This window comes from Mauremys reevesii, linkage group 9, assembly GCF_016161935.1.
Source record: "Mauremys reevesii isolate NIE-2019 linkage group 9, ASM1616193v1, whole genome shotgun sequence".
Classification (NCBI taxonomy): Eukaryota; Metazoa; Chordata; order Testudines; family Geoemydidae; genus Mauremys; species Mauremys reevesii.
Window position 1 is genome coordinate 79,695,948 of NC_052631.1, and position 24,536 is coordinate 79,720,483.

Genomic DNA, 24,536 nt, shown 5'->3' on the forward strand with positions numbered 1-24,536 from the left:
AAATGGCTAGAGCCGCCCCTGGTGAGGGCCTGACCAAAGCCCATGCCAGACTTTCCATTGATTTCAATGGCCATAGGCTCATCCCCTAAATGCTAGTAGCATGTGTGGGTTTGGGACATCTGTCCTCTGAACTGGGAACACCCAACTCATATCACGAAGGGGCTGAGCTGTGGTCAGCTGGGTAATGACAGAGAGTGGATCTGAACTGGGGCCTTTGAGATGAAAGTCTCCACTGTTGTTCCAGCAAAGCCATTTTCCAACATCCTTGCCGTCTAGCGCCCCTCGTTTTTTCCCCTTCCATATATTCTTGTATATCCATTCTGCTAATCAAATCGGCTCAGCGTAAGAACCAAGGAGACGTCTTGAAAGGGGATTTGAACTGAAATTCAACCCGTTCTGAAAAAAAATATTCCTTCAAATAGAAAAGTTCTAAACAAACTTGACTTAAGAGTCATTTAATACTTTGCCAACTTCCCTTTCCACAGCTCACAGGCTCCGATCAGCAGAGGGGGCCCTGCAACTGGCCTGGCTGCGGGTCACGAATCAGCCCGTGGCATGATGCCATTTCCCTCATTCTCACTTTACCTGTTTTGAAATATGTAAACAAAATCAGAATCCCCCATGCAGCAGCCACTGACCTGGAAATACCATTCTCAAGCCTATTTTTGTCTCAGATCCCTGGCCAAATGCCAGCATGGGTCATTAAATTCCACCTTCTTAAATCCTCCTGGCAGTTTCCATTGGCTGTGTTTTGTTTCTTCACTTCTGTCTTAAATTGTAGTGTTGCTCATAAACAGCTGCCATGTTCCACCGCAGAGGTGGCTGCATTTCAGTGGTGGTGACATGATGACTGTGAACTTCCCTGGGGATATCTGGGATGAATGTGTGATACTGACGACGATCAGAATCAAAGTGGAGCAGACTGTCCAGCAGCAGGAAGTGCACTAGCTGGACTGTCTTGGTTTACAGAGTTTTTCAAGCCCAATATGTTCATGACTAACCTTCCATTTCCCCTTCTCCTTCCCTGTAATCTTTCCATTTTGTCAGCAGCCTGAGTGCTGAGAGGGAATCACTGGCTTGGAAAGGCTCCTGAGTTTCACTGAACTAGCACTTGCCTTGCAGTCACGTGAAAAGAACAAGCGAAACCACCCTGAAATGCTTCAATCCCCTTCCAAGCCATCCTCCCTGCGTTCCCGAGGGACACCACACTGTAGTGAACTGAGCACAGGGCATTGCCTGGCACTCCTGAGCCCTAATCTCAGCTCTGCCATATTAGGACCTTGACTAAATCACTTCTCCTTTCTGTGCCTCAATTTCCCTATCTTAAAATGGGGCTGATCATTCTTATCTTCTTGATGATTAACTGGATAATGTATGGGAAGCTTTGAAGATGGACAATGCTCGGTCTTACAACAGTGTCACTAATTAACACCCACCCGCTGCCTTCCCCTGGCACTGAGACTGTGAATAAAAGAACTGACTCTGCATTGCAGATCAGATGGGTTTCCAGGGATCCCAACCCAATCCAGGTCCCGCTCCCTTTCTCAGCTCCCGTCTTCCTCTCCTGGGGGAGTTATCGGTACTCAGTATTGTACAGAAAATTTCATGTGTAGGGTTCAATGGCTAGATGATCACGTGGAGCATGGAGGAGGAGTTTTCCTGTACCTCTTTTATTCCTCCTGCCTTCCACTCTGTCTGGGTGAGCCCACCCAACCCTTAATTTCTGGACAGAACAGTGGGAGGACTGGGGGGCATTAACCCCTCTTTCCCTTCCTCATAACAATGAACACGGGCAGCGGGAGGGAGCCTCCCACCCCCCGGAAGGAGTCCTCTGCAGACGTCCCCAAGGGCCTGACAGAGACTACCAGTCTCCTGGACCTAGGATGTCTGAAGCCTGCAAAGCCACCCCTGCAACACAGGCTTGACAAATCCCCTGTCCTCTGAAGGCAAAGAGGCAGCAGCAGACAACAGTCAAATGCTAGGCAGACCGCATCCCCGCTGGGCCTTGAGCCCATGATCCCTGGTTCAGGAATCCAATGCTGGATCCATTATCTATGCCCTAAAGATTTCCCATTGCTGCTGGATGATTCCCTCGCATATTGCCTGTGCCGTGTGAACTTGGAACTCACGCAGCAAAAGGCACCCGGATTCTCCCGATTTGGTTCCACCTGGCGCCTCTGACTCTGGAGAAGTTTCTTTGAACAGGGTCCTCCTTTGGGTGGCATCTAAAGTGGAGTTGTTGGCTCAAGAGAAGGGCACTGGTGACCGTCCCTGCCAGGCCTGCCAGGCCCAGGCATGCTCTGAGGAGCACACACTTAGCCCCGGGCATTAGAAAGAGAAGGAAGAAATGTTCTAGTTGCTCTTATCACCCTCTCTTGACCGAAAGACACATTCAGTCTCCCGTGACTGGAAGGAAAGGCCACCCTGACACAGAGTTTTCAAGGATGGCAAGGGAGACCCAGGGCCACATGCCCTCTCTCACTACCTCTATCTCTTCCCTTGTCTCATTGTGACGAATGCCCCGGCAAGCAGAATTGTCAGTGCCCAGGACAACCAGCCTGGCCTGCTACTCAACCCCGTGGCTCCTGGGGTCAAGGAGGCGCTGCCACGGCAGCTGCTCCTTCGGGCACAACGACCACCAGTCCAGCCTGCCAGGGAATCTCTAGATGTCTGTTCTCGCTGTCGCTGCCACAACCCACTGACGGCGCAAACTGTTAATATTCTCCACTCACTTTGGTCTGTTGCAGCAGCTGGAATGCGACTCAGGCAGCGTATCCCTAATAAAGGCAAGAGGGCTGAGGCCCATTACACATGTGTTTTATCCTAAATGAAAATGAAGTAGCTATATAATTGCTGCTGTGATGGGCCCGGGGAATTTTGCTTTTTCTTTCTTTCTTTTGTTCTTTTTGTCGGTGTTGTTGCTCAAAATCAGAGGAGTAACCACAGCCTTACGGATGTGAAATCTCCTTAGACGAGATCTACACCTAGTGGCTACAGTGGGGTATGAGACGTGTCCCCGGCTGAACATCAGCAGCATTTAAAGTCCAGTCCAGCTGCAAGCCTGAGCTGCAAAAGCTGGATCTGGATTACAACCCGTCTCTTCAAAGTTTGAATTTCTTGTCAGTAAGGGACAGAACTGGGAGCCAGGAGGCCTGGCCTCTGCTCCTTGCTCTGCCACTCTCTCGCTGGACTTCATTTTCCCCCATATGTAAAATGGAGATACTAATACTTGCAGGGGGATCATTAATAATGCGTGTAAGGGGCTTTGAGACAGCACATGACAGACATTGGTAACTGAATTCTGGCTGATCTAAGCAATCCAAAGCAGACACCCCACCTCTCTCCACATCATTGACTTTCCATCCCTTTTTAAAACGCAGGTCAACAGCCATCAACTTTGTGCTGCATGAGGCCAGCGAGCAGTCAAGCAGTTAATTCCCCCACTGGTATGAACTATTCCAAGCCCTTCACGCTTCTACGTGTCTCCTCTCTGCCTCTCCTCTCATCCTTACCTCCTGCGAGCGATGGATCTGCTGGAGTAGCTCCCATGTGCCGGGCAGTAGCTGCATAAATGATGTTTTCCAGTGTTACATTGTATTACGGGTGGATGGACAAGGAAAAGGCAGCCAGGACAATCGCCAAGATGAGCAGAGACCAGAATGTGAAAGGGAGAGAGGATTTCCTGATCATATATCCCAAATGAGAACGTCTCCATCCTAGAGAGGAGAGTCCTCTCCCTTGATTCCAATGCCTGTAGCCTCTGTGGGCAGGTTCTGATCAGCCCCCAGACTTTCTACAAGCAGACAGAGATGATTCAAAGGTGTCGGACTGAATGAGCTATTGGAGAAACCAAACAGGAAGGTGACTGGCTGCTCATCCTTCCAGGTGGCCTGGGGGGAAAGGTCTATAAGTGAGCCCGGCAGATTTTGGCTTTGTCCAAATGCTGCAAATGGAAGAAATACAAGTGATCTTTATTCTCCCAAGTATTCAGCCATAAACATCTTTTTACATGTACTAAGAGAAATTTTGCCATCTCCCCCCTCCAAAAAAACCCACCAATATCGAGCAAATGACTTCAATATTTCATAGTTTTTGTGGCAAATGTTCAGAACCCAGGGATTTGTGAAACGTCTTGTAATTCAGTGACTGCAATGAGCAGCCTGATCAAAATTAACTAGTTTGCTTAGCTCAGCTCTCACAAGCAACCCTACAATAATAAACCAAGAGTTCAGATTTGGGGCTGCACCTCCCAGACGCACAGCATAGAAGACTCAGCCTCCAGATACTGGGTTGGAGCAGGGAACAATACATCCCCTGGTGTAAGTTAGGCAGTCTAGGGACTGCTCTAAATTAAGCATCTCCAGGATTTGCAGCACAAGCCAGAATGGCCATAGTGGTGTGAGCTATGGCCCCACCCCAGCATGTCCCCTATGCTATGGCACATGGGAGTGCTAGAGTAGGGTGGGCTGCCAGAGAGGCATTTAGGGACCAGACCTGAGGGCCGAACCCCTCCCAACATGCCTAGCCCGGCGTCCAGGTGTTAACCCTATAATAACAACCCAATGTGCATAGCTCCCATAAGGAACCTACCAAACCCGAAGTGGTGTGTGCTACCCCAGCACTCATGAATGACGACAACAAACAATTCAGCCTGGCCTAGAGCTTTCAAACAACACCCCAATAACAATCCAGCATGCTTGTGGCTGTCCCTAGGGCGGCAAACCAGAGCATGCAGAATGGAAGGGAAAACCACGTGGGTAAGGTAACCGATTGCAGTTTCCAACTTCATAGTTATTAAGAACAACAGTGAGTAAAAAATGAGGTTTTTTTAGTGATGAAAAGCGCCCTGATAGTGTTTCCTTTCAGGTTTTATTTGGATATTTAGGAGTACAAAAGGGAACTGACTCCTGAGCCCTTGTAGAACAAGCATGATTTTCACTTTATAAAATATAAATAACCCTGCTCTGCCATTCATGCCAAGCCAGTTGGAATCTCTAAGTTTTTTCTCAGATGTGATTTGTCAGAAGCAGGCAGATAAAACATAACTTATTAAACCCAAAATGTCATGAGTGCTAGCGCGGATTCAGATCCGAGAAGACTCAGCCATCAGAGAAGGAGGAGATACATAGCGATGGGGGAGAAGCCATGATTAGAAACCAGCACTTGCTCCTTGCTACAGCTGGTTGTTGGGCTAAAAGAGGACCGGTGAATGTTTTTGAGGATAAAATCAGAGAGCTGGTATCGCTTGTATTTCTGGGGTCTGAGTGTGTATTATCCATGAAGGTTCAATCACCTGGCATGGGGGGAAATGTTCAACGGTCCTAATGTTTTATGAATTTTAGCACGGGTCATTATTCATCTAAATATTCACACCAGAAAGTGCACCATTTGCTGTTCACTCTTGGTTACCCTTCTGTTTAAAAATGCTTCGGTCCTCCAACCATGGAGCAGAAACAATATTGTGTGACCAACCACACAACGTGCGCTCAGATACAATGGTAACGAGCCTGTATGAGAACCTGAACAGAACATGTGTAACGAGCAACAGTCAATGCCTAGTCAGTCTGAAGCTGGATTCTCTCAATGGGCTTCCCTTTTCAGGCTTCCGGTGACATATGCTGTATGTCAGACTCCCGGATCTGTGACTGTAACCGTTAAAGAACCCATGAGTGGAAGCATAGCTTTCTGAGCTACACACTGACAGTATGGGACAGAGCAGGGATTGCTCTCAGGGTAATGAGAAGGATCTTCATTGTACATTACAATGGCACATATACATAAGAAATGTAGGAATCACCACCTGGGAACAGACCAGAGGTCTATCTAGTTCAGGCACCACCAGATGCTTCAGAGGAAGATACAAGAAATGCTGCAATGAAGGATTATGGAATGTCCTTAGGGAACATTTCTTCCTAACCCCATAGGTTAGCTGTTGGCTTATGCCCTGAAGCAGGGGGATTATATCCCTGATGTGTTTAATCCTGTCTTAAGTCACTGTGGATGTTCTCATTGCCTGTATTAACATCTGATCCCTATTCATATACCACTAGGCAGTGGAACGGGACGTGCACGCCCAGTGACACGCCAAGCAGAACCTCTGCTGCCACCATAGCATTGGTGTGGACTGGAAGAGGCCATCAAAGCTCAGAGAGGTCCTGCAGAGGGAAGACCCAGTCAATGTCAATGGGAATGTCGGTGCCAGTGAACCAGCCAGATGTGTGGAGACGGGTCTCAGAGTGACACAGTGTCGCGCAATGTCACATTAAGCCTTTCACATGTGCCCTTTGGAGTAGGTGATGGGCAGCGCTGGCCCTTGAAATGCAGAATGAAGTTAGAATTTGCAAGTCGCCCAGGAATTCTGTAAACTCCTGTAAACACCTGCTCCGATCTACCACTTTCCAACTGAGACGAAAGGGTCCTCACAGAAGAATCACATTTTAGTGATTGACCTGAGCCATGAATTTTAGATCCAGAAATGGACCCAAATCCAAATTCCCCCAGTGTTGGGGGTCATTCAGACCTTGGCTTGTGGTTCAGCCCTGTTTCCGCTGTTCACTCACTTGGCTGCTTGGGGATCAGGATTTACTTGCTTTCGTTTTTATTTTCTTGTATGTTTCTTAATGTTGCCTATGAAAATGAAGGACTGAAACCCACCCTGGCTAGACAGCCTTAGTTCAAGCAGATGCAAGCACCCAGCTCCACTGACACAGCTCAGTCCTGATTTGCAGCGCCCTGTGCTGTTCCAGTCCTGGACTCCTCACAGGGATCTGCCAGCACCACTCACTATTAGCCTGCAGCCCCCTTGCTATTCTAGTCTTGTGCTTCCCTGCAAGCTCCGTCAATGCACCCGCATCCTGACCCGGAGGTCCCCCTTGACGTCTCCTGAGAAGAAGGCTCCAACCGCTGAATTGTGGAATGGATATGGTGCATACCGAGAACCCGCCAAACTCATTGTCACATGTGACCAAAACTAGTAAGTGAACCCAGGCCTCTGCAGGTGAAAACTGCTGCCGTACGCACTGCAGCAGCTGTCAGCCCCTTGTCCCTTTGCTATGATTTCTTTGCTGTTGTATTCCAGCATGTGGCATTAGGTTGCATAACACAGAACTGTCAAGTTCTTCTATTATTAATATCCTAGGGTTCCGGCCAAACACAATGCAGAGATTAAAAAAACCCCAACGGCATGTGCCACAGAAGGAGCCCAGAGAACAATCTGTGCTGCTGAGTGAGGTGAATGAGAGTCACCATGAAACAGAGAGACTAGAAAAGCCACGACTATACGGCTGGAAGCGTGGTCTCCATATTTCAAGAGATTTAATTCACCACAGGTCAGCCCTAGTGCACCTATGACCAGTACACCCTAGGCTAGGGGGTCAGCCTTAGAGTGGTTTGTGACAGTGCCCCCTGCAGGAACAGATTGGAGAATTTATCTCAGAGAGTTTCACGGGCTGAGAAAGCTTGGGAATTTTGCTGCTAAGGACAGATGCTGTCAGCAGCCCCTCCTCGGTGGGCAGAGGTGTTATCACTGGGACTAAGGCCAGTGCAGGAAGTTGGAGACTCCATCGGCTGCCAGTGTGTGGTCTAAAGCCCGGGTGTCCGGGGAATGGCAATGGGCAGCAGCTGGTTTAAGGGGACAGAAATGGGTTATGTGGGAGACAGAGACCCAATGGCATCCATGTGCTAGTGAAAGCCCCTTCCAGCTGTTGCACATGCACAATACCCCTAAGGGCCACCCCAGGTGCAAAGGATGTCTGGTTAAATATCTTCTACTTCTCTAGCAGCACATGGATAAGGGAAGCCATGGGTCCTCCTTAGAGCCCGGCCTAGCGCTTGCTGCCTCACCTTAATTATGTTGGTGGTTTTGATCTGCATGAAGAGCCTGAGGAAAATGAAGACATTAGCTCCACTGTGAAGAAGGAAGAGAGGGAGGAGTGGGCCAGAGGGAGGTAGTGAGAAGCCCCCTGTGCATTTCAATAGAAAACAGTCTTGTTTTTTCCAGGCCCCGTTTTCCATTTCAAATCAGCCCTGACACTTCTGCTAAGTTCTTTTAATAAGTCAGGTTTGTTCATTAAAAGCCATTCATCGCAAATGTCACAGCCAATTTCAGAGAAAAATAACATTTGAAGGAGAAGGAATGCCCGGCGCAGTACCCATCAGCCTGCTCTTTGCCAGGAGCAGAGAAACTCGGCACAAGGACACTTCTACTCAGGCTCCTCCTTAGTGACATGAGTTTGCTGGCCTCAGCTCGAGAGTGTGACTTTGGAATCCTCACTGCAGTCATCTTTTCACATTAGAGGCCTAGGACTCAATTATGGCCTGTAGTCACAGCTCTGCACTGGGGGCGCTGCACTGCTGTAGCACTCCAGGGAGACGGAGAGCTCTGGGGATGCCCCCCTCCCAGGAGCTTCATGGAGAAAACCTGCTGCACCACCATTGGAGAGAGCCCTCCTCTGGCCATCCAGCTCTGCTGGTCACTGTAGATGGGGTGAGCTCATGTCCTTGCCCCTCCCCACCCCCGCTATAGACTTTAGCACCTGGACACAAGGATTCACATTGTGCCAGGCCTGGGAGGAGAGACCTGGAAGATAGGCTCCTTGTACCTTCATCACGCCTTGCACACCTGCCATACAATCTGCACCAAGGGAGCAGGCTGTACTAGCAAACCCTGCTCCCATAGACCATCCCAGGGTCAGTCCTCTTTCCCTGTGTGACCCCAGCACAGACCCCAATGGGGAATGCTGCTCTGCTGGGACAGTCCCTGGAGAGTCTGTCTGAAGAACCCTTTCCCTGAGCCCCGCTCACACCCGGAGAGTGAAGGCAGTTCACCCAAGAGAGCTCCTGGGAATGCCAGCCTGAGAGGCCCTCCTGGGAATGCCAGCCTGCCCAGCCCGTGGGGAGCTGCAGGGGATTCTAGCCCTCATCTAGCTCTGCTCCTGTGGACATCACAGGGAATTCCTGACGAGCGCCACTTTTGTTGGTCCTAGAACAACTAAGAGAACCATCTCCTAGCACCTCAGCTATTAACGAGCTCTGTAGATATAGGGACATTTCCTTTGCTGAGCACTCTCGTAACAGCTGCTGTACTGCGAGGGTTGGGGATGAAAGAGAAATAGAGAGGAGATGGGACCAGAGACAGTGGGGGAAGGAGGACGATTAAAAACAGGGAAGGTAACATATAAATCAGGGGAGAAGGCCCGATCTGAAAAAAAAGAAATGTCTGGAAGAAAGAACAAAATAACCAGAAGCCTTTATAAAGGATGAAACATGACAGAAACATTAGCCTGAAGGGGATACAGATGCTGAACATAACTAACGAAAGGCTGCACTGAGAGATAGAAGGGAAAGTGGAGATTAGGAGAAAAAAAAGAAAGGAGGGCTAAGGGATTCCTAGCAGGTGATTTTTGTTGCTGTTATTTCAATGACTGTTTTCTTTCTCTGACACTCTGAGCCTATGATTTAATAGCAGTTTATCTGTTTCTGTAAATTCTCCAGCTTGGGCCCAGGTAAGGGGAGTGACATACCCAGCCCCCCCCCTCCGCCCCCCCAGAGAAAAGAACGCATGAGAGGAAGGATGGTCCAGTGGTTAAGAAACTAGCCTAAGATCTGGGTTCAATTCCTTACTCTGCCACAGATTTCCTGTGTGCCCTTGGGAAACTCACTTAGCTTCTCTGTGCCAAGGTGGGATACTAGCAAGGGGATAATAGCATTGGCTTTTGTCACCAGGGTGTTATGAGGATAAAAATATTATAGATTTTGGGGTGCCCAGAAACTAAAATAAGGGCGGGGGGGGGCAGAGCAACCTGAGTAATTTTTTAAAGAATTGAGCAAATGTGTAGGATTGGTGAGAGGGTGAGGCCTCCCATATGTTAGCCTCCTTAGGCCCACTAGATGACCTACCTTTTGCAAAGCCTGTCACTTTGGATGCTTCAATAGTATGCCAGTGAACCACAGAGAAATTCCAGTAAATAAATGCGTGGCCTTAAACCAGTCAGTCTAGCTAGGTGCATTTTCAGCACCCAAGCACTCTAGCCGCCTGCCATAATCTCATCCTCACACATTGCGTTTATTCTTCTCCTTCCCAAGCCTCTCCTTCTCCCTTGTCCCTGTGGCAAATGGCACTTAACCTGAAGAGGGTTTACAAGGCTTTGAACCCTGGGGATAAGACTGTAAAAAGGCTCTGGGAGATAGTCACCGGCTCGCACAGCTGTAACTCACACAACTGCCAGTCAACATTATTTAGCCTGGAATCATTCCTCACTCACTTTAGCGATGAAGGGCAACATCCTCTGCAGAATGGGAAGATGTTGAGAGGGCCCTATAGAGAGCTCTCCGCCAGCACCCTACTGCCAGGGTTCCCCAGAAGTTCACTGATAGTATTTCATTGCTATTTGTTCATTCTGCTTTCAGCAGAGAATGCCCCTTCTACACTTGCTCACCCAAGGACTTCACTGGTATTTAATAAAGTCAATAGGCATCTCCTAATTTGCTTTCATAATGAAAACATAATTGTTTCTGCTGTTAAAACGTAGTGACTCTCCAATGCAAATGGCAGGTTCTTGGAGCAGTGCAATAAATCACGGAGGAGTGCAACATTCAGGGAGGTTATTTCTACCTTCCCTTAGGAAATAAACACATTATCCTATCGCCCAGGGCACTGGTGTTCTGGAGGAAGAGCAAAGAAGGCTAAGTCATTTCTTTCAAATGTTTCATAAAGGGAGAGCGGCAGGGTTTGTGGTTTAGGACAATCTCACTCTCTTTTGTCTCATTCACTCACACTCTGTACCCACCTCTCTATCTAAACCAGTGGTCCCCAACCTTTTCGTCTGGCGGGCGCCAGACGAAGGTCTGTGGCAGCGGTGGAGCACCCGCCGAAATGCCACCGAATTTCTGCGGCATTTCGGCGGCAACGCCGCTCTATGACATCGCTTGTCGGTGACAAGCGGCATCATCGAGAGGTGTCGCCACCGAAATGCCGCAGAAATTCGGCGGCATTTCGGCGGATGCTCCCCTGCCAGCCAGGATGCGGTCACATTTAGATGCCCCTGCAGGCACCATGGCGCCCTCGGGCACCGCGTTGGGGACCCCTGATCTAAACACACGCATGCTAACTCAGGCCATGTCTTCACTAGCACTTATATTGGCAAAACTTTTGTCACTCGGGGGTGTGAAAAACACACCCCGAGTGACATAAAGTTTGCCAGCCTGAGTGCCTGTGTGCACAGCGCTATATTGGTGGGAGATACTCTCCTGCCAATGTGTCTACCGCCACTCATTGAGCTGGTTTTATGATGTCGATGAGAGAGCTCTCGCCCATCAGCATAATGTGGCTACACAAGTGCTCTTACAGTCTTGTGCCGCTGTAAGCTTGTCAGTGTAGACATGGCCTCTGACACAAATTCCCCCATATCTACACACACACCTCCGCATACACACAAGCACTCAGACTGCAATCCCACCATACCACAGCTATGTAAATGCACACGCATGTACACACACAGGGCTGCCCAGAGGATTGAGGGGGCCTGGGGTCTTCGGCAGTGGGGGGGGGCCACCATCGCCGAATTGCCGCCGAAGACCCGGCACTTCAGCAGCGGGTCCCGGGGTGGAAGGACCCCCCGCCGCCGAATTGCTGCCGAAGACCCGCCCCGGGACCTGCCGCCAAAGTGCCGAAAGGACCCCCCCGCTGCAGGTCTTCGGGGCACTTCGGCGGCGGGTCCCGGAGCGGAAGGACCCCCCCCCCCCACGCTGCCGAATTGCCGATGACAACCCAGAGAGGAAGAAGCTCCAGGGACCTGGGCCCTGCGAGAGTTTTCCGAGGCCCCCAGAGCAAGTGAAGGACCCCACTCCAGAGCCCCTGAAAAACTCTTGTGGGAGCCCCTGCGGGGCTCGGGGCAAATTGCCCCTCTTGCCCCCCACCTCCCCCGGGCGGCCCTGCCCACACAGATACACATGTGCACACTCCCACACAAACTTAAAGCCCCACATACCAGTCTGGACACACACACACACAACCCATCTCCTGACATATTTACAGATGTACACTCCTGCACAAGCCCCCTCTCACAAAGCAGCCCATGCCCACACACAGACATCTCACGGTAGCCTTAGTACAGTGGTGGGGAAATAAGTTATATTTCTAATTGTGGTGTGTCGGCCATTGCGGGGAGTTGGGTATGGAACTAGAGGAGTTTTTGGATGATCCCCATTTGGCAATTCCTAAATCCCATCTTGAGAGCCATTGTTCCCAGCAGAAAGGAAGTGGCACCATCAGTCACCGGCGCCTGTCCTTCAATATCTGACATGTCCTCTCTTGAGGGCGTGTACCCAGCATTTGCAAGGAGATGGACTACATCGAATGGGTCTTTTCCGTCTCTCATTAGTAGGGTCCTGTATTATGAGCCCATGTTGTTCTCCCCGCTTTGGGGTGCCTGCTCATCAACAGAGGTCGGGGGTTCATATTACAGCAGCCTCCAGAGGCCCCAGGATCGGGGAACTGCTGGGAACTACAAACTCAGCAAGAACAAGAGAGAGCGGGTTGGTCCCTGCTCCAATCTAAGGCCCCTATCCTGCCAAGACATGTGCTCTGGGACTCCTCACAGTGCTCAAAGTTCAGCACATGTATATGTCTTGGCAGGATCAGGGCCTAATTTAAGACAAATGGGCGAATGACGCACAGATGGGCTGGGGATAGATGACAGTGACTTGCACACTTTGTGTGTGACTGGGTGGTCCTCAATCATTTTAAGTTGTTGCCGTTTTGCTAATTATGTGCTTTAATTAAATTAATACATCAAATAGATCCCAGCACTCATCTGGTTTGGCTGTGTGTCCCCATCTCCCCAGTGTCACCGGCTTCATCTCCCTGCCAGTGCAGGTTTGTTCCCCACACCACGCTGACAGCCATCCCTACGGCAGACGGTTATCCAGCTGGCCCAAACACGGGGGATACATGCAGAGATGAAATTGCAAGACACGGTCCATGCAGTAATATTTGTTAGAGGGGGAAAATGAGAGAGGAGAAATAAAAGAAACCTGCCTCTATAAATCACTGACAGGAGACCAGCATTAAAGGGCCGATGTCTTCAGACACAAATAAGCACAGGGTAGGAGTGAAGAAGGCATTTGCAGGCCCAGCTGTTAGACTCTGGAAATATGCATCAGGTGTCCCTGACATGGTGTTATTAGCTTTCCTATGCTGAATTGCACAGAGATAAACTTGGGGCTGGGAGAGAAACCACAGAGATTATTGTCAGCTCTGGCACCGCCACTCACTGTTTTTTCTTTTAAACCAGGAACACAAAGGAAATTCATGGCATTTCTGCAGCTAATACAGCAGGAAGCATTGGTGGGCTTGAAAGGGGAGATGGAATTAACAGGATCATCCAGACAGTGGGATTTGTCTGGGGGTGGGGGGCAACTGGGGGATGGCAGGGAGGGAAAGAGCGAGAGGGGAGCTGTTAGGAGTAAAATGATAGTTTGATGCATCAGTGGGAGAAAAAAAAGAAACGTCAATAAAACAAATTGAATTTAAATCCTTCAGGAAAGCTGGTTCCCAGCGAATAAGTGCGGGGAATGGCTGGTTTATGTTACACTTGTATGACCATGTGGCTTCTCATGCACAGTTTGCTAAGGGGAGGTGTGGAGAGGAAAAGTGAAACTGCAGGACGTGTGCAGTACGGGGCAGTGAGTGGGGAGCTGACAGTTCCCCCACTTGACACATGCACAAACACTCCAGACACATTTTGCTTTCCCCCACATTGCTCATCAACTCCACACAGCTCCCCGGCCTCCCACTTGCCCCTTTTCCATACCACTTGCACCTGATACCAGACTCACACCTCATTTCCCCACCCCACTGCACACTGCAGCTTCCCCGAAAACAGCCAAGGCCCAAGCAGGGCCCTGTCACTCAGCTGAGTCCCCACCTCACACACAGCCCCCCCAACCTCTCCATCTGCCCACTCAGCCCCTGCGCAGCCCAACGAGCTCCCGGCTCTTGGAAAGGGGTGGCACATCTGGGTCTTCGGCGGCAATTCAGTGGCCGAATTGCCACCGAAGAATGAAGCAGCGCGGAAGAGCAGCCGCCAAAGTGCTGCCAATCGTGGCTTTTTTTTCTCTCTCTCTCTCTCCTCTTCGCCGCTTCGGGTGGCAAAAGCCCTGGAGCCGGCTCTGGCTCCCAGGTCAGTTCTGCAGACAGCTCCCAGCCTCCTCCCAACCCACGCCCACCCTCAGCCCTACTTTGTTGGTTTTAATGAAGTGAATCAGACTCCTGATAAGTCATGAAAAGGCAAAGCAAATGTTTGGAGGAACCACCGGGCCTCAGTGCCGGGTGCTGTGATGCTAGAATTCAAGTCAGTCCCAGCACTGGGGCAAAAGCCCCAAGCTCAGCAAGGCAGAAGCCTGGATTTTGCTCTGACTCTGAGGCCTGCCCTTTTGGCAAATGACAAAGCCCTGCACTGGGCTTTAGTCTGATGCCGTGAGGAAGGATCAGGGGAGATTGGGGACCTGTGCTGATTTCTTCGGAGTTTCTAAGAAGAGGTGGGGGGGAGGGACGATTTTAGCTACACTCTCATAAGCTCAACTGATGTACCTCAGACCTGACCACCTACAACATACAGCTCAGCCAATACGCTCCACCACCCACCTCCAGCACTGCCTGCTAGTCAGGCCTGGGCCCCTCCTGGGCAGCAGTAAGCTGCTGATCACACCATGTGATGATCCTCTGAGGTCAGTCAACTAAAGGAGAAGTCACCCAGCTCATTGTCGCTAGTAATGAATCGGATTTGATGTCAGGGCTCCAGAGAGGTGAAAGCCTGGTGCATTAACTCCACTATTGCCAAGTTAACTACCCATATCATTACAGATACCATCAGCAATAAAGCCTAAAAATAGCCCAAAGCAATTGTCAGCAGTGTAAAGAAAGAGTGTTGCGCACTGTGGAACGGGGATAAATACATCAGATTCATGGCTCGGCTCCCTGTCATGCTCCAGCATCCTTTCCTGCAAGTGTCTCAGTGGGAGAAGTAATCACCTGCACACTTTGTACAGAGGTTTTGGTGGTACCTATATCCTGAGTAGACACGGATGTGTTTGGGTGATACCTACATGGGCAGATTAGTATTTTATATGGATACTCAACCAGGATAAGTCCTCCGTGGAGCAAAGAATGACTGCTCAGATCATGGATCTGAATGGAGCACGTATCACCTGCGCTCTGTCCCAGCACCTGCTAAGTACCTTTGGATGGAAAATTTTATTAAACCCCTTCCAGAGCTGGATTTGGGCATTTCCTTGTGCTGCTTTGGGTGGCAGGGAGGAGAGAGTGTTGCGTAAATCCTTCAGTGAGGAGAAGTAAAAATCCTAGTTAGGAGTTCCCTGAGTAAGAGCTTGTTTTTTAAGCCTGCATCAGTTTACCATGTTTTAATATTTAACAAGCCCAATAGATTGGAGCAAACATCGCAAGAAATAGGGGGTTTCTTGGGGGATTGGAGAGAAGAACAAACAAACTAAACTTTTTCCAAGTTTTATAGTTGTTTGCAGGGGCGGCTCCAGGCACAAGCACACCAAGCGCATGCCTGGGGCAGCAAGCCGTGGGGGGTGGTCTGCTAGTCGCCATGAGGGTGGCAGTCAGGCTGCTTTCAGTGACATGCCTGTGGGAGGTCCGCTGATCCCGCGGTTTCGGTGGCAATTCGGCGGCGGGTACGCCGAAGGCGCGGGACCGGCAGACCTCCCGCAGGCATGCCGCTGAAAGCCACCTGACTGCTGTGCTTGGGGCGGCAAAATACACAGAGCCTCCCCTGATTGTTTGTGTATTTCCACATATAATTTAGGAGAACCCAGGCCTGGAATAACAGGGAGCTCTGTGGGTCAGGAATGAGGTGCCTTGGAAGAGCTGTGTGGGGAGCTCAAGCTCTCCAAATCCAATGGTGATGGATGGTGACTTTATAAAACTGGGATAGGTATATAGATGGGACGGCATTGCAGGGGTGCTGCAGAGCAGGAGTTAGGAGCATGGGTGGGGAGTCCAGGACTGAGGTAGCGTTTTGGATTCATGAAAACATTTGGTTGCTCTTCCTTTTCGTTTCATGTGAATGTCCTCTGGGCCAGGCCAGGCTGGAATCAGAAGGTTTTGTGATATTTCTGACCTGTCCCAAACTAGGAGCTACAGAACCAGATATCTCCCAAAGGGAGCCCATTCTTACATGATTTCCAGCCTAATTTGTGGACCCAGGACATTCAGATTGTCAGGAGAAGCATCCCATCTTTTGAGTCTTCATTCAAACGTAAAGAACCCTGCAATCCTTTTGAAGTTGGCCAATCAGCAGCATGTGTGTAATATCCTGTATGTGTTATACAGCGTGGTGTGCGCATTCCTTCTATCCCTCTGCTTCAGCCAGACTGGGGTCTTACAATGTGATCTTCTGGATTTTAGTGGCATGAAGGGAAATCTGGAAGCTATTGCACTGGTGCATTTCTCAAATGGGAATGCCATGCCCAGTTCATTTCCTTTTAGGAAACACAACCCCGGGGGATAATTAGAGCTTCTTTGCGTACACAATCCCATATTGTTTATCCAACACAAATTAAAAAATGTGGTCCTCAAGACCATGAAGCTGGGGAGATAAAGGAATGATCAGCTCCCAGACGGCTTTCATTACTGGCCTGACACACCGGGCCTCCCCTGAAATGGCTTTTGTGTTTTAATATAACAATGGCAGGCGAGTCAGGGCAGCGTCTCTCTCTCTCTTTCTCTCTGTGTGTTGGATGGTTGTTTTTTTAATAAAAATATCCCGTCAAAGAGACTGTGAAAATACCAGCGATGTTATTCATAAAGAGGAGCGTTGAAGATTCAGGCCATGTCTTGGGAAGTTCTGCACCAACCTGCCTCTCTCTGTCTCTCATTTTCTGCGTCTGTCAGTTTTGGACCTCGGTCCATAGACACTCACAAGCCACATGAAAGCTTCATCATACTTTTTAGGAGCTGCTGGTACTGTCGGAATGAACTTGCTAGCTTATATGTGTGTCACTGCCCTTTAGTGGCTAGAATGAGAATGTTTCAGCAATGAGTCATAGCCTCTTTACTGCTATTAGTTAACAAAGATTCTCCAGTCACTCAAGGAGAAGAAGTTTGCTGTTTTGGAGCAGGGGGATCTGAGTTCTATCCCTGCAGCTGCTGGTAAATTGCAGTAGTCAAGGTTTTACGGAATTATTTTTCTTCCAGTTGTCACATTGTGGTCCTCAAAAGAAAAGACATTCTGCCATCCTGGACCTCACATGAAAACCCTTTTACAAGCAGCTATAACTAATAAAAAGTTTATTTCTACAGCTATTTGCCAGGGAAAGGGATGATCTGTAACAAGGAAGCAGTGAACAAGCTGGCCAGAGCTAGAGCAGGGCCAGGCTGGTCTATATGCTTCATAGCAGGGCAGGGAAGCCACTCCCCAGAGCTGATCTCAGCAGCTGGGAGAGAATCTTAGTGGCTCTGAGTGCTTTTTCTCTGCTCTCAGGATTTGTTTGCTGTCCCTGTGATGGTTACCCTGCTGCAGATCCCTTTCTCTTCTGGGTTAGATGAACTCAGTACCAGCCAAGAAGACAATTTCAGGGACCAGCATGAAGCTGCAAAGTTAAGGGGTCTCCTGGAATGACTCTGGCTCCCTCAAGCCATCTGCTCTGCAATAAAACAGTGACTGATGTAATGAGTGAATAGCTCCTGGAACATGTGGGGGAAGTGCATGCAAATACCCCCATCAGGAGTCCCCAAACAGCTCCCCTTGGACCAGACCCTGGGACTCAATTCTGATGAGCCCAACGAGGGCAAGGTTTTGGGTGCAAGGCCGGGGCACTGTCCCAGAGTAGGGTGAGGGGTTGCAACCCCCCCTCCCTGGCCCCAACTCAGGAACAAATGGCAGTAGAGGCATCTTTTTTAATCTCTCCTCCTCCCTGTCCAAGCCGGAGCTTGTTATGAGCAGCGCTGTTTGTTTGTTTTGTTAATCGGCTCGGAGAGGCCCCGTCTCAGTTTGCAACACTTAGCATCTCTCTTCAGAGCCCTGGCTCCTGCCCTGACAGCGAGGAATTCACTGTACATTTTCCAGTGTGGTTTCTGTGGCATGGAAACATACTTCAGAATCTCAGTTTAGAGACTCCTATCAAAATCCTTCCTCTTCTTGCTCTTTCATCCTTGGACTGTGACATAACAGATCTCCATGGGCTTGGTGCACCAGTGAAATCTCCTTTGAAATACCTGCTTGGCCTCTCCTTCAGCTGAAGAGAAAAAGTCATACTGAGCATGTTCTATATCCCTACACTACCGTAGGAATGAAGTACAGTTGCCCGGCCCCTACAGACCCATAATCTGTTCATCTGATGTGACTCCCCATTTGTTAGAATTATCTTTGTGGCCATATATGTACCTAAGATAGATCGATAAAGATCAGTGATCCTCACTGGCCCTCTCAGCAGCCATTATCAGTTGGCAATTTCACAGGAAAGTGGAACTTGAGGACAGAATAGTAGCCGGCTTTACCGGGCAATTTGGGGAAAGTGCTCCATGCCTCTGGCGCAGTGTGGAAGAGACATGAAGCCACTTGCGGGAGAAGACAAGAGGGTGTTGTTTTCATTGGAGAGAATGTGTGAACATCAGCGTTAACAGGAGATTTCATTTTGGCAAATTCCTCTGCAGTGTTCGGAAGCCAAATGTTGCAGCATTGTGCTAGTGGGTGAGAGTGGGAAGTGAAATTGACTAGACGCTAAGGTGAAACGACTGGCCAGTCTGGTTCTGCTGCCCCACACCTGCATCTCGCCACACTTGAACGGCATGGGGAGAAATATAAAGGCAGAAAAGTCAGCATTTGTACTCCATTGAAATCCATTGGGTGGGGAGAGCTTTTTGAAGGGGAAGAGAGGAAAAAATGTTATTTATTCCCCTGAAACCGAAGGACCATCTCTCCTACTGCACACGGGGCCAGGGGGCAGTTAGTGAGCAAGCTGCACAAAGGAGAGCCATTGGCACATTTAACTTTCTTTCTATCTGAATCATCTCCAGTGGAACTGGAAATCCAAGCAAAGAGCACCTGGGTTCTCACTATGGTTGTCACCCAAATTTAACAGCATCCGCCAACGATCAGCATCAACTAGCTACAGTTAAATCGTTTGGTCTGAGGATGCCTGCTGCGACTCCTGTCCAGGGATCTGTGCATGGGGCTCCCTGTCCAGCTGAAGGAGTCACCACACGGCTTGATCCGAGGTGAAATTCTTCCTGGCTGAAGCAAAAGGAAGTTCAGAGAGCCCAGAACACATTTCCATTCTGTCCTGCGGCACAAAAAAGCGACCACTCAGATCTCCCATTCCTTGTCTCTGAGCTCAGGGAACATGTGGCTGGCAGATTTCTATTAACTGTGTAGCCTTCTCTCTCACTCTTTTTTTTTTTTTTCCTGCTTGCTTGACAGAATTTAGATTAGACAAAACATGAGATCATTTTTGCCTGGGAAAAGAAAAAAAAACCTCACCTCTCTCCTCTACCGCCCCATCCCCCACCCCGCTTAGCCTGCTGCTGTCCAGAATTTAGGACATCATCGAGATTAATGGCAGACACACTGCTTACCACAACCTCATCCCCAAACCATCCTCTGGCCATGTCTAATGAAGCTGTTTGCTCACGCTGCTTCCTTGCTGTGGTCTCTCCTGGATGGCCTCATGCTCTGCATTGCACAGGGCCTTGCTCTCGAGAGAGAGTGGCAGGAACTGAGGCTGCCGGTTTTCTCCTCAGCATCATGGTCTGCCAACGTCTAGGCTTGTTGGGGGGTTTCTGGCAGTCACACCCTAGGACTACGGGAGGTTACAAATGGCATCACATCTTATTGCTATAAGCCAACTTTTTCATCCAGCCTCTCTCCCTCCCCCTCATCCATTAAACATTGGTGGTTTCCATCAAAATGGAACCCAGATCCAACCAAAGCCTGGCAGAGAACGTTCCACTGAAGCAAAACTGCCCTGTTGCACTTTGTGGGAACTCAGCAAGTGGCCAGGAGGATTAAAAATGAATCCCCTATTCAAGCAAAATCCCCAAATGCCACAGCTCTCACCATTTACTTTTCTCCCTAATAAAGAAAGGGCTACATGGATCTCGCATGGCCCCTGCACTCCCCAACTTCCAGAGGTGTGATTCTTGCAAGTAGATTTGGAGGCGATGGTGGTTCAGATTCATACCACAGAGTTGAAATGCTTCCCTCGTTCAAAGGCCCTTGAATACAAAAATCCCAGCATGAGCAGTTGGGTATTCATCCCCCACAATTCAGAGCCCCAGGAATTCCTGCTGTCATAGGCATCCTCTTCACTGTGCCCCTCCCCTGTTATCCCACCTGGGCTGCCACTAGCTCCACACAACCATATTTCTAGGGGGTTCAGAGTTTTGTTTTCCAGATCTGCTTCTACCCACTGTGCCATCTTCACTCTTCATAGTACTGACCCTCTCTCTGGCCGGGGAGAGCTGCTGGCAGCTCTTGTGTGCCAGCTGCACATCAGGGCACGCAAGAGTGACATGAAAATGCTGCCTCCCTTCCCCTGCCCAAAGTGGAGCAAGCTGCTTCTGCATGCCCTCCTTGGCACAGGCTGAGCAGTGTGTTTTTCACTGAAAAAAATATCCTTTCCCAGTCCAGGCTGCAAATATTTCCATGAGCTGGGGATGGTACCGAGAAGTTCATTACCTTAAGTTCAACAACCTTGAGATTTGCCGAGCAACACCTGATCTGCTCCAATTTCCATTCCTGGCACAGGTGACTTTGGGAAGAGGAAACCAAATGTTTTGGTCAAGCCTGCTGTAGTTCTCATCAGGAAGCAGGGAGGCTTGCTCGGGTCTTAGTATACATTGTATTTAGCAGCATCATGAGGCATAGAATAGCAGCATGGCCAACCCTAAGAAATTAAAAATTACAAGCCAGGTCTCAAAAGAGAATGAGGGTTTTTTTTATAACAAAGGTGGGCTCTTTTGCTTTGCCTCTTGGTTTCTGAGCCTTCAGGGTGCACTTGGATCATGTTTTCAAGTTTTCTCTACAACCAAGAGGACTAGAAACTTTTTTTTTAAATGAAAGTTGAGATTCTCATGTAATCACTTGACTCCAGGAGCTGGGGTTTTAAGAAAAAGGTGAAATATTGCAATATTTGAGATAAAAACATTGGAGTTGGCACCACTGAAAATGGTTCATTGTCTGCCTCAGATAACACTTAAACTCCCTCTCTCTCCCAGTCTCTCTCTAGCCTACTTCCTTTTTACTGTGCACTTCCTGTTAGACACTTGTGGTATCCACAAGAAGGCACTATGCCACATCCATGAGGTCAGTTGAAGTGCTGGAAACCACAGCCTCTCAGTTAACACAGTTTCCTTCTAGGGTGACCAGATGTCCCAATTTTATAAGGGACAGTCCCGATTTTGGGGGCTTTTTCTTATATAGGCACCTATTACCCCCCCACTTTCTGTCCCGATTTTTCACACTTGCCATCTGGTCATCCTATTTCCTTTGGAGCCACCAGTAATTGCAGATGTATTTGCTAATGGAGTTGGTGGAAGAGTATCCCCATTGCTAACACAGGAACGTCCTTTATGCGCCACTAATCCCAGAGAAGCCCTGGAGATATGCAGTTCAGGTCACCCATCTGTATGGGTTAGGTCATAATGGCACAGGACTGAGCCACACCAATTGGCTGGCACATCATCAGCAGTTCTATGAAGCCCTGTGCAAGATATTCACAACATTACAAAACATCAGAGCTTGAGGTCTCAGATTTGTTCCAATTATTTGAAAACCCTGCAAAATATCATATTTTTTCTCCTCAGTATCATGGGACTACTGCTGAAGGAAAAATATGCAATGCTCCAGTGAAAGTCTATGGAATTTTCAAAGGCTGAAATTCCATTCAAGATCAGGGTTCACAGAGATGCTACGGTGCCACTAAGCATTTCACACAGCACAGACGTTGGTCCAATAAAAGATATTACCTCACCCACCTTGTCTGTCTAATATCCTGGGACTGACGGCTACAGTTACTCTGCATACAGAGAGAGGAGAGAAAACATTGCAATGTTTGCATGTTTCACTGTGAGAAACCCTTAATCGCAAAACGTTGGGGGCACAAACTTTCATTTAAAAGTGGTACCTCATTTCACACAGCCTGGGGTGCTGTGGACTGGCATAAGCCATGCCAAATAAATAGGGTGGAATCTGTGGAGCTACTTAGGTGCCTAGGCAGGTAAGTCCCCTTTGTAGGTGCCCAACTCCCCCACTGTGATCCGCAAAACTCCCACTGAACCTTGTTGGCACTTAAATTCACTGGGCACCTATGTTTTTCATAGTAAAAATTCCCCAGGTGATGTACGTTTTTGCCCGTGGGCATGTGCACTGCTGCTTCACTCTAGGCACCCAGTTGCCTAAGCCCCAGAGCAATTCACAAACCAGGAGAAGACAGGTGTTTGGCTGCCTAATTTGCCTGATCTATCACTGGACTGGGCCTCATTCAAATCCAGAAGAGGAGGAGGTGGTGGTACTGCTATCCTCCATATAACTTTTAGCCCAGTAGACAGAGCAGCCACTAAGCATGTGGGAAATCCAGGTTTAATTCCCCTCTCAGAGAGGGAGAAAGAATTGGCACCGGGGTCGCCCACCTCTCAGGAAAGTGAGCTAACCACAGGGCTTTGGATGCTCTGAGCTGAGGCTCCCTCAGCCTGTCCCGTTGAAGCTATTTCCCCGTGGACAAATAATGAAAGAGTGATTGCAGAAGGGGGATTTGACCCAGGGTCTCCTGTCCCCACAGGTGAATGTCCTAACCACTGGGCTACATAGTCATGAGCTCCATTGCTGGTCCCATTAGTCATTATTTATAGATCCGAAGTGGAGCTGTTTCAACTGGAGAGGCCGAGGGACCCTCTCCCAGCTCAGATTATCCCATAGCTCAGTAAGTAGAGCACTCTCCTGAGAAAGGGGAGACCCCCGGCCAAATCCTTTCTCCCCATCTGGTAGAGGAGGGAATTGAACCTGGATCTCCCATGTAAGTGGACTTAACCATTGGGTTAAAGTTATGAAGTCAGTACCAGCACCTCACCACCTCCTCTGGCTTTTTTGTGGGGAGCAAGGCAGGTGCCTAACTCATTCTGAAAAGAAATGGCATAGGCGCCTAAGCCAGGAGAGTGGTTCCCATTCATGGATCACCAGCAGAACTAAGCACCTGTCTCTTAGAAAGGGGCGGTGCTTAGCATATCAGCATCTCCCATTGGCTATCTTAGGGTGGGAGCCGCGATACCCACCTTGCCTTTGTGGATCACAGTCTCAGGATATGGCTACACTTACAGCCGAACAGCGCTGCTGCGGGAGCGCTCCCGCGGCAGCGCTTTGAAGTGCGAGTGTGGTCGCGGCGCCAGCGCTGCAGGTACTCCACCTCCCCGAGGGGATAAGCTTACAGCGCTGGCAGCCGTGCTCCCAGCGCTGGGGCACTGTTTACACTGGCACTTTACAGCGCTGTAACTTGCTGCGCTCAGAGGGGTGTTTTTTCACACCCCTGAGCAAGAAAGTTGCAGCGCTGTAAAGCGCCAGTGTAGCCAAGGCCTAAGGCATCTGTCCCCATTCATTATATAGGGAGCCTAGGCACCTAACTCAGCTTGGAGGATTGCAGTGCGTTCCACTGATTTTTGAGGCACTGTGACGCTCCGAGTTGTACCACCCATGTCTCTTCATGGATTCCACCCACGCTCTCCCATAGCTTTTTGAAAGGGTCAGGGGAGAGCAGGGGTGAATGGCAGAGTGTTGAGGGTTTGAACTCCAAAGAGCCTGAATCATCCAAGAAACACAAGCTTCAAATTTTCTTTAGACAATAAAGAACACCCCAGACTTTTCTCTGGTATATTTTATTTCCTGCCAGAATCCCCATCCTCTGGCCTCCCCCCTGTGCTCCTGGGGCTAGCATTTACCAGTAAAAACTGCAATGAACGCAACCCTTTTGTAGCTGACAGACCCGCTCAGTAAAATACTAACCCCAGTTCTCCTTGGACGGGAAGTGCTTTCCCACACATGCATTTCCTGAAGGCTTTGCTAGTTAAAGGAACCTCAAAATCCATTTACTCCAAGTAGCTCATTTCCTTTGCCTGCATGTTTTCTTGCTGGGGTAACTCTCTCACCCCAAGCTTCACATCCACTCATGGCTCTGGCAGCCGCTGTGTTCTGTGTCCAGCCTACAGATTTCTCAGGCTTCGGGGGCCTCCTTTGCGGTCCATAAGTTAGAGGCATGGTTAGCAGCACACAAGTCTGCTATTACAGCTTATTAGAGGGCTATTATAGACTCACTCATTTAAAGAATTACTCATTTTTTTGGCCTTTCAGGAACTGTAATGAGTTGTTTTAAACGCATGCAGCAGCAGATGTGGCCTTGGGATGATCCCTTATGAAACATCCCAAACCTACCCAAGCAGAAGTAAATAAAGCTGCAGTGAAGATTTCATGTTAGGTGCAGGGGTGGGTGGAAGTGGCTGTGAATAGACTCAACACTCATCATCC

General features: G+C 49.3%; 1 long non-coding RNA gene across 1 annotated transcript; it reads right to left on the reverse strand.

Moving 5' to 3' along the window:
• Positions 1–18,156: 18,156 nt before the first annotated feature.
• LOC120371642 lies at positions 18,157–20,863 on the reverse strand. The gene is made up of 3 exons (XR_005584506.1): positions 20,703–20,863; positions 20,082–20,239; positions 18,157–18,261 (listed from the first exon to the last, which is right to left on the reverse strand). It is a non-coding gene; the product is annotated as an uncharacterized LOC120371642 (long non-coding RNA).
• Positions 20,864–24,536: the final 3,673 nt, after the last annotated feature.